Raw genomic sequence first — 8,565 nt, forward strand, 5'->3', positions numbered from 1 at the left:
CACTCTCAGTCACAGACCGCAGAGCGGCTGTCCGACTGGCAAGAGTGAACGCTGGAGGCCACCCACGCGAAAAACGTCCGGAAAGAAAAACGCTTCGGGCGACCCGACCGTTTCCTTTACAAGTATCAACTCGGTTGAATCTGCTCCCAGACTTTGAGTACTGTACACTCCACTTCGCGGCCCACTCTCAGCCACAGACCGCAGAGCGGCAGTCCGGCGAGCGAGAGCACAAGCCAAAAAGCGGAGGGAACACGAAAAAGATTAAGGGGGCTCGGACGAAACCGAGTCGGCACCCTCCGCATAAAACTTGCAATGCTAAAAGCAATCATTTGATATACTTGCGTGGACTAATTTTGTCTTTTTCATGATCATTTCCACGAACACTCGCCAAAAAACCTCCGCACAACTTTGCCAAAGTTGCCCGGAGGCTTGGGGGCTACTGTCGGAGTAATTGTACACGGATACCCCGAAGACGGCAAGACGATATTTCAAGACATCGGGGCTAGCAAATCCCCTCAGTCCAACTACCCGGCCGGCTGCTGACTGCTGGCTGCTGACTGCACCACCAGGCCGACTACTGGCTGCCGACTGCACCACGAGGCCGACTGCTGGCTGCCGACTGCGCCACCAGGCCGACTGCTGGCTGCCGACTCCTCGGCTGCCTAGGCCGACTGATGGCTGCCGACTGCTCCACCAGGCCGACTGTTGGCTGCCGACTCCCCGGCCGCCCAGGCCGACTGTTGGCTGCCGACTGCTCCACCAGGCCGACTGCTGGCCGCCGACTACGCCAACCAGCCGACTGCCGACTACAGCCCGACGCGACCCTGACGTGATGACCGTACCCGGCACTGTTCACGTGACACCCCAGCCATCATGTACAGTGTCACTTGTCCCCTGACACTATTTATAAAGTGACCCAGGGGACAAGGATGACACCCCACCATGCCACTAGCTAGCTAGCTACCATGCCTACATGGCTTACATCCTAAGCTAACTCCCCCTATATATATGAGCATCCATCCGTCCATCCAGGATGGACTCACTCTCCCACACATTCACGCATGCATGCTCAGGCACATGCGGCCACACACACACCTATGCTCATATGCATATACGAGGCCAGATGCCTATGGCACTGACCTCAGATACAGCTCCAGGAGCACTCTGTACCAGATATACCAGATATACTCAGACATGCAGGAGTAGGGGTGTTATCTCTCCGGAGAGCCCCGAACCTGGGTAACTAGCACGTGCTACTCGCATACTCGTTCCTGGATATTCCGGCAGCAGTCTTGCCCTCACACGAAGCCACCTTGTGGCATATGTCGTCTTGCACCCCCCGTGAGAATACCACGACATTTGGCGCCCACCGTGGGGCGGTACTATGCTACCGCACTGCTGCTGGTTTCGCAGTCCGGGCGGGACCATCTTCATCATCTCCGCCGCGGCGTCGCGCCGTCTCTCCGGTAGCGCTCGGGGGCTCGACTTCGACCCGCCCCCAGAGCGGCCGCGCGGGACGGCGCGTCCTTGCCGCCTTCATCATCACCACCGTTGCAACGCCGGCCGTCCGTCCGCGCGCGCGCCGCGCGCGGGCTTCGCTTCGGTCGGCCACATTCGACCCCGTGCCGCTCGCGTCTGCTCCCCTCCGCATTGCGCCTTTGCTCCGGCCGAAACGCGCGCTCCCTCCTCCATATACCATATATGCAAGCTAGCTAGATGCTAGTCAAATTGTGGTCATACACCATCCATGCACTACTCAAACAATGGCGTGATTTCCTGTTAGCGCCTACACTACACCATGCCTCGTGCACCTCCGGCCGCGCCAGCGTTGCTGCGTTTTGCTGCGTCCTCGTCGCACTGTTGCCTTTTGATCTATAGATCAGATCACCGGTTGTCGAAGCAGCACGCGTGCGGAAAGCTAGCTAGCAAGCAAGCGCCCAGCCTGGCAGCTTGATGCAGATTCTTCAGCTAGCTAGCCTAGCACTGCGTTCGAACTTGCCATCTCGCCTCTGCAGCGCCGTCTCGCAGCAGCATGCCGCGCCGCTCGACGCCCGCTTTGGTCAGCCTCCGCCCGCGCCGGCCAGTTGTCTGCTGGCCCCGGCCGCATCCGTCAAGCCCGGGCTGCGCCGTCCCCAGTCCGACCAACACCACCTCGTACCACCAGTGCCGCGCGTCCGCGCCCCAGCTCCCGGCCGTTCCCGCGCCTGGCCGAGTGTGGCCCGTCGCCGCCTGCGCCCGTAGAGCCAGGTCCAGCTCCTTCCGCACTGCGCCGGGTCCGGCTGCTCCTGTGCGCCTGCGGCTCCACCCCAGCACGCTGCCTCATCCCGCGCCAGCCCTGCTCCGACTGCCTTCCGCAACGCTCTGCCGGGTTCCCGAGCCGCAGGCTGGGTTGTGCGTCCTGTGCCGGCTCCGCCCCGGGCTCGCGTCGCCGTCCTCGCGCCGTCCAACCCTCCGTCCGGCTTCCCCGCCCTCGTCCGCTCCGACTCCCCGAGCCGGCTCCCGCGCCCGCCGGCTGCTCCGCTTCCACACCCGCCCGCCAGGTCGACGCGTTCGTCTTGCCCTGCAAGTCGGCCCCGTGCGCGCCCGCAGCTCCGCTCGGCGCCCCGGCCGGCTCTCGCCCCCACCTGGTTCCGCCTGCAACCCGGCGCCGGCTGCCCTCTGCAGCCGGCCTCCCCTGCCGCCGGCTCGGCCTCCTCCTCCCCTGCTGTGGCGGTCCTCGCGCGTCGGGTGCCATGGTCGGCTGCGCCCCGCGCGCCCCCGCCGGCTCCCGCGCTGGCCGCGGCCCGACCATCTCTGGCTGCGGGTTGCCTCTCCCGGGCTGGCCCCTGCCCCGCGCACCTGCCGGATTGCCGCCTGCGCTGGCCGGCACCCGCGCGCCCGCCAGCTCCCGCGCGTGCTGCGTCCCGCCAACGACCCTTGCGGCCGGCTGTGCAGGTGGCCGGGATTCAGAAAGAAATAGAAAACGAAGAGTTAAGCCGGGTGAGAGAAAAGTCAAAGGCCGGCTGGCCATGTAAAGAAAAAGAGAAAAAAAGAGCGTCAGCCGGCTGCCCGTGTGGAGTCGGCCAGGAAAGAGGAGTCGGACTGAAAAAAGAAAAAAAAGAAAGAAAATAAAATGTGTGTGTGCATCCGGCTGCCCAGAGCAGGGTGAAGAAAAGGCCGGGTGCCCACGGCCGACTGGCAGAGAAAGAAAAAAGAGAAAAGGAGGATCCGACTTTGCAGACTGCAGTCCAGCCGACTGCTCCGGTCAACAGCCCGCGTTGCCGCTGAACCAGCTGGATCTTCTACCCGCTTCACTGCCTGGCCGACCGACGAGTCGGTCCGTCCGGGCACAACTGGCTGAAGAGAAAGAGAAGAAGACAAAGTAGTTGCCGGGAGATCCGGCCCGACTACTCAGTAGTCGGCCCGAATCTCGGGGGCTACACCCAGCGGGTGCGCTGACGCGTCCCCGCGAAGAGAGAAGACAAAGTAGTCGCCGAGAGATCCGGCCCGACTGCTCAGCAGCCGGCCCGAATCCCGGGGGCTACACCCAGCGGGTGTGCTGGCGCCCCCCCGCAAAGATTGCAGACAAGAGAAGAGTATTGTCTGGCTGTCAACAGCCGGCAGAAGAGAAAAAGAAGAATACGGGCGTTGCAAGACGCCTTGCCGCCTGGCCGGTCGAGCCTGATCGGCCGGGACCCTGCTTCGAGCACCCGGGGGCTCGAAGGCCACACCCAGCGGGTGCGCCGGCGCGCTCCGCGAGCGCTGAGTTGCGCCGGCTGTCTTCGACGACCGCGACTACACAAAAATCAATGTGAGTTTCTCACCCGCATATTTTTGCATCACGCAAGCACGGATAATCCCGAGCGATGCTCGGGGGCTATCTCCGCATTTTTATTGCAGTTGCACCACTGTTCGCCCCGGCGCCAGCCAGAGTTGGCCCGGGGGCTGGCCGCTTGGCCTGAGACATTTTTTTCCGCAGACGGCTTAGTAGCGTGTGCAGTACCAAAGGCCCACCTCTCAGCCACAGACCGTAGAGCGGCTGTCCGGCGAGCGAGAGCACAAGCCAAAAAGCGGAGGGAACACGAAAAAGATTGAACGGGGCTCGGACGAAACCGAGTCGGCACCCTCCGCATAAAACTTGCAATGCTAAAAGCAATCATTTGATATATCTGCGTGGACTAACTTTGTCTTTTGCATGATCATTTTCATGAATACTCGCCAAAAAACCTCCGCCCAACTTTGCCAAGTTGCCCGGAGGCTTGGGGGCTACTGTCGGAGTTATTGGCGACGGGTATCCCGAAGACGGCAAGACGATATTTCAAGACATCGGGGCTAGCAAAGCCCCTCAGTCCAACTACCCGGCCGGCTGCTGGTTGCTGGCTGCTGACTGCTCCACCAGGCCGACTGTTGGCTGCTGACTGCTCCACCAGGCCGACTGCTGGCTGCCGATTTCCCGCCCAGGCCGACTACTGGCTGCCGACTTCCCGTCCGCCCAGGCCGACTGCTGGCTGCCGACTTCCCACCCGCCCAGGCCGACTGCTGGCTGCTGACTGCTCCACCAGGCCGGCTGCTGGCTGCCGACTTCCCGGCCGCCCCTGCCGACTGCCGGCTGCCGACTGCGCCTACCAGCCGGCTGCCGACTGCAGCCCGACCAGACACCGACAAGACATCGACGGGACAACCGTACCGCGACGCCATCATGTACAGTGACACTTGTCCCTGGGCACTATTTATGAAGTGACCCAGGGGACAAGTGTGACATCCCACCATGCCACTAGCTAGCTAGCTACCATACCTACACAGCTTACTTCCTAAGCTACCCCCACACTATATAAGGCACAGTAAGCTACCCCCACACTATATAAGGCACACATCCATCCATCCAGGGGATGGACACCCATGGACTCACACACTCTCACGCATGAGCACTCATGTGCTCACGGCCATGAGCATGGCCGGCCACTAGCTAGCTCACATACACATATGAGACATATACCAAGCCAGATGCCTATGGCACTGATCTCAGATACAGCTCCAGGAGCACTTTGTACTGCCCGATGTACACCCCAGATAGATACACTCAGACATGCAGCAGTAGGAGTATTATCTCTCCGGAGAGCTCCGAAGCTGGGTAAACTAGCGCGTGCTACTCGCATACCCGTCCCCGGATATTCCGGCAACAGTCTTGCCCTCACACGAAGCCACCTTGTGGCATATGTCGTCTTGCAACACCCCCCGTGAGAATACCACGACACTACCCTCGAAAACGGTTGCGATCCCCTATACTTGTGGGTTATCAAGACTATCTTCTGGCGCCGTTGCCGGGGAGCACAGCTCTATTCTTTGAGTCACTTGGGATTTATATCTGTTGATCACTATGAGGAACTTGGAAGATGAAAGAACCAAGTTTTTTTCCCTCAACTATGATGGGAGGTAACAAACTGCCATCTAGCTCTGCACTTGATTCACCTTCTGTTTTGAGTAAACTTGCGACACCTGCATCTACTATTGGTTCTGATATGTCGCATGTTATTGATGATGCCACTTCTCCTATGCATGATGATTATGATGAAACTACTTCTATGCTTGATAATGTTGTGCCATTAGGTGAATTTCTTGATGAAAAACTTGCTAGGGTTAGAGAGAATGAAATTATTGAAACGGGTAATATTGATGAAAGTGATGATGAAGATTCTCCCCCTAGATATGAATTGCCTGATGTACCTGAGGGTTATGTTATGGATGAAGAAACTGCTACAGATCTTTCTGCTTGCAAAGATAGATATGATCTTAAGAAACTGTTAGCTAAGCTGAGTGAAAAGTCTTTGAATGCTAGAATGAAATATGACCCTGCTTTTGCTACTTCACCTATCTATGTTACCGATAAGGATTATGATTTCTCTATCGATCCTGAATTAATTACTTTGGTTGAATCTGATCCTTTTTATGGCTATGAATCTGAAACTGTTGTGGCACATCTCACTAAATTAAATGATATAGCCACCCTATTCACTCATGAGGAAAAAACTCATTATTACTATATCCTCAAATTGTTTACTTTCTCATTAAAGGGTGATGCTAAAATATGGTTTAATTCTCTTGCTCCTGGTTGTGTGTGTAGTCCCCAGGATATGATTTATTATTTCTCTGCTAAATATTTCCCCGCTCATAAGAAACAAGATGCCTTAGGAAATATATAATTTTGTGCAAATCGAAGAAGAGAGTCTCCCACAAGCTTGGGGAGGCTTCTCCAATTACTTAATGCTTTGCCTGATCATCCTCTCAATAAAAAAGAAACACTTGATATCTTTCATACTGGACTAACCGATGCTTTCACAAACCACCTGGATAGTTGTGTTGGTTGTGTTTTGAGGGAAAGAACTGTTGAGCAAGCTGAATTGCTATTGAATAATATATTAAGCAATGATAATGATTGGAAACTTCCTGAACCAACTCCTAAGCCAACTCTGAAGAAAAGGGGTATTCTATTTTTCAGTCCTGAAGATATGTAAGAGGCAAAGAAATCTATGAAATAAAAAGGTATTAAAGCTGAGGTTCTTAAGGATTTACCACCTATTGAAGAAATACATGAAAGTGCGTTATATCGACTAGAGGGGGTGAATAGGCGATTTTTATGGATTCTTCACTGAGGAATTTGCCGGTGACGAAATTCCTTAGCGAAGAACTACTTGTAGCAGAATAAGTACTCAGAAGTAAGCATAACATGATACAGACATAGACATCATGATGAAATGAAGACAAACACAGAGTACAGAAAGCGTAATCACAGGATAATACAAGATGAAGACAAACAGACTGAAGAAATTGAACTGAGGAAATTGAGAAAGTCTTCAGTCAAAGTCTTCAAACACAGATATGAACGACCACTCAACACAGTAATGAGGAAATGAAAGAGTTGAGGAAATAGAACCAGTAAGGTTGGTGAAGACAATGATTTGGTAGACCAGTTCCAACTGCTGTCTCAGTTGTACGGCTGGTTGGAGCGGCTGAGTATTTAAACTTGAGGACACACAGTCCTAGACACCCATTCGCTGAGCATGCAGCTCAGGACACCAAGTCCTCACCGTATTCTCCTTGAACTAAGGTCACACAGACCTCATCCAATCACTCGTGGTAAGCCTTCAGGCGACTTCCAAACCTTCACAGACTCGGTCACTCGGCGATCCACAATTCCTCTTGGATGCTCTAGACCATGACGCCTAACCGTCTGGAAGAAGCACAGTCTTCAAAGGTAACAAGCGTCGGATCCACGCAGGATCAATCTCTTCAGTGATGCTCAATCACTTTGGGTTTGTAGGTGTTTGGGTTTGGGTTTTTCCTCACTCGATGATTTTCGCTCAAAGTCCTCGGAGGATGGGTTGCTCTCAAATGACAAGTGTCAGTTTCTCTCGGAGCAGCCAACCAGCTAGTGGTTGTAGGGGGCGGCTATTTATAGCCTAGGGAGCAGCCCGACATGATAAGACATAAATGCCCTTGTCTGATATGACCGTTAGGTGGATAAGATATTTTGGGACAGCTGGCGCGCAGCACAACAACGGTCGGAAATTTGACTCTCAAATTCCTCAGGGCTATCATGTTCCTCACTGTGTAGGCAATCCGCACTGGCGAATTCCTAACTCCTCAGTCAGAACAAATTCCTCAGCGACCAGAAGAACTTCGTCTCTGTCACTGAAGAAATTGACTGAACTGTATGAGATTTCCAAAGGCTTCACTCGAAGGGATTGGTAGGTGTAGGATTTTGAGTTGAGCATCACATGGAAATTTTTCCTTAGTATTTCCTCGACCCCCTTTAACAGTACGGTGTTTCCTATGACTCAAGAAAGAGAAAAACAAAACTATGAAAACGAAAGTCTTCAAGCTTCATATTCCTCGCATGAATATCAAGTCTTCACGGACACACCAATTTCTTCACTTTCAAAGTCTTCATGAAAGTCTTCAGGAATACCAAAATCTTCAGTCGAAGATATTCATTTTTAGGGGTCGACTTTCTCTGTAAATATCAAACTCCTCATAGACTTATAGACCTGTGTACACTCACAAACGCATTAGTCCCTTAACCTATAAGTCTTCAATACACCAAAATCACTAAGGGGCACTAGATGCACTTACAATCTCCCCCTTTTTGGTGATTGATGACAATATAGGTTAAGTTTTCAACGGGGATAAACATATGAAGTGTAAGTACTGATATTGAGGAATTTGATTGCAAGATATAGAAGAACTCCCCCTGAAGATGTGCATAGTGAGGAATTTGCTTTTGAAGCAATGCACACTTGAAGAGTTGAATCATGGAGATCTCCCCCTATATCTTGTAATTCATACACGCATTTGACATATAATATGAAGAATTTGAAATGCATGATGAAATATGGTGCCTGATGAAATTCAGCATGCGTGCAATAATATTAATGAGGAACAAGCATGCAGAATAACGCATCAAGAGTATCAGAGCACAGTGCATCAAAAGTATCAGAGCACCATCGGGTTTAAGTTTACAACTCGATCCAATAAAGTTTCAGAAGAACGAGAGTTGTAACTTAGCAAAAAACGCCCATATAATAGACC

Source organism: Triticum aestivum, chromosome 5B (assembly GCF_018294505.1).
Source record: "Triticum aestivum cultivar Chinese Spring chromosome 5B, IWGSC CS RefSeq v2.1, whole genome shotgun sequence".
Lineage (NCBI taxonomy): Eukaryota > Viridiplantae > Streptophyta > Magnoliopsida > Poales > Poaceae > Triticum > Triticum aestivum.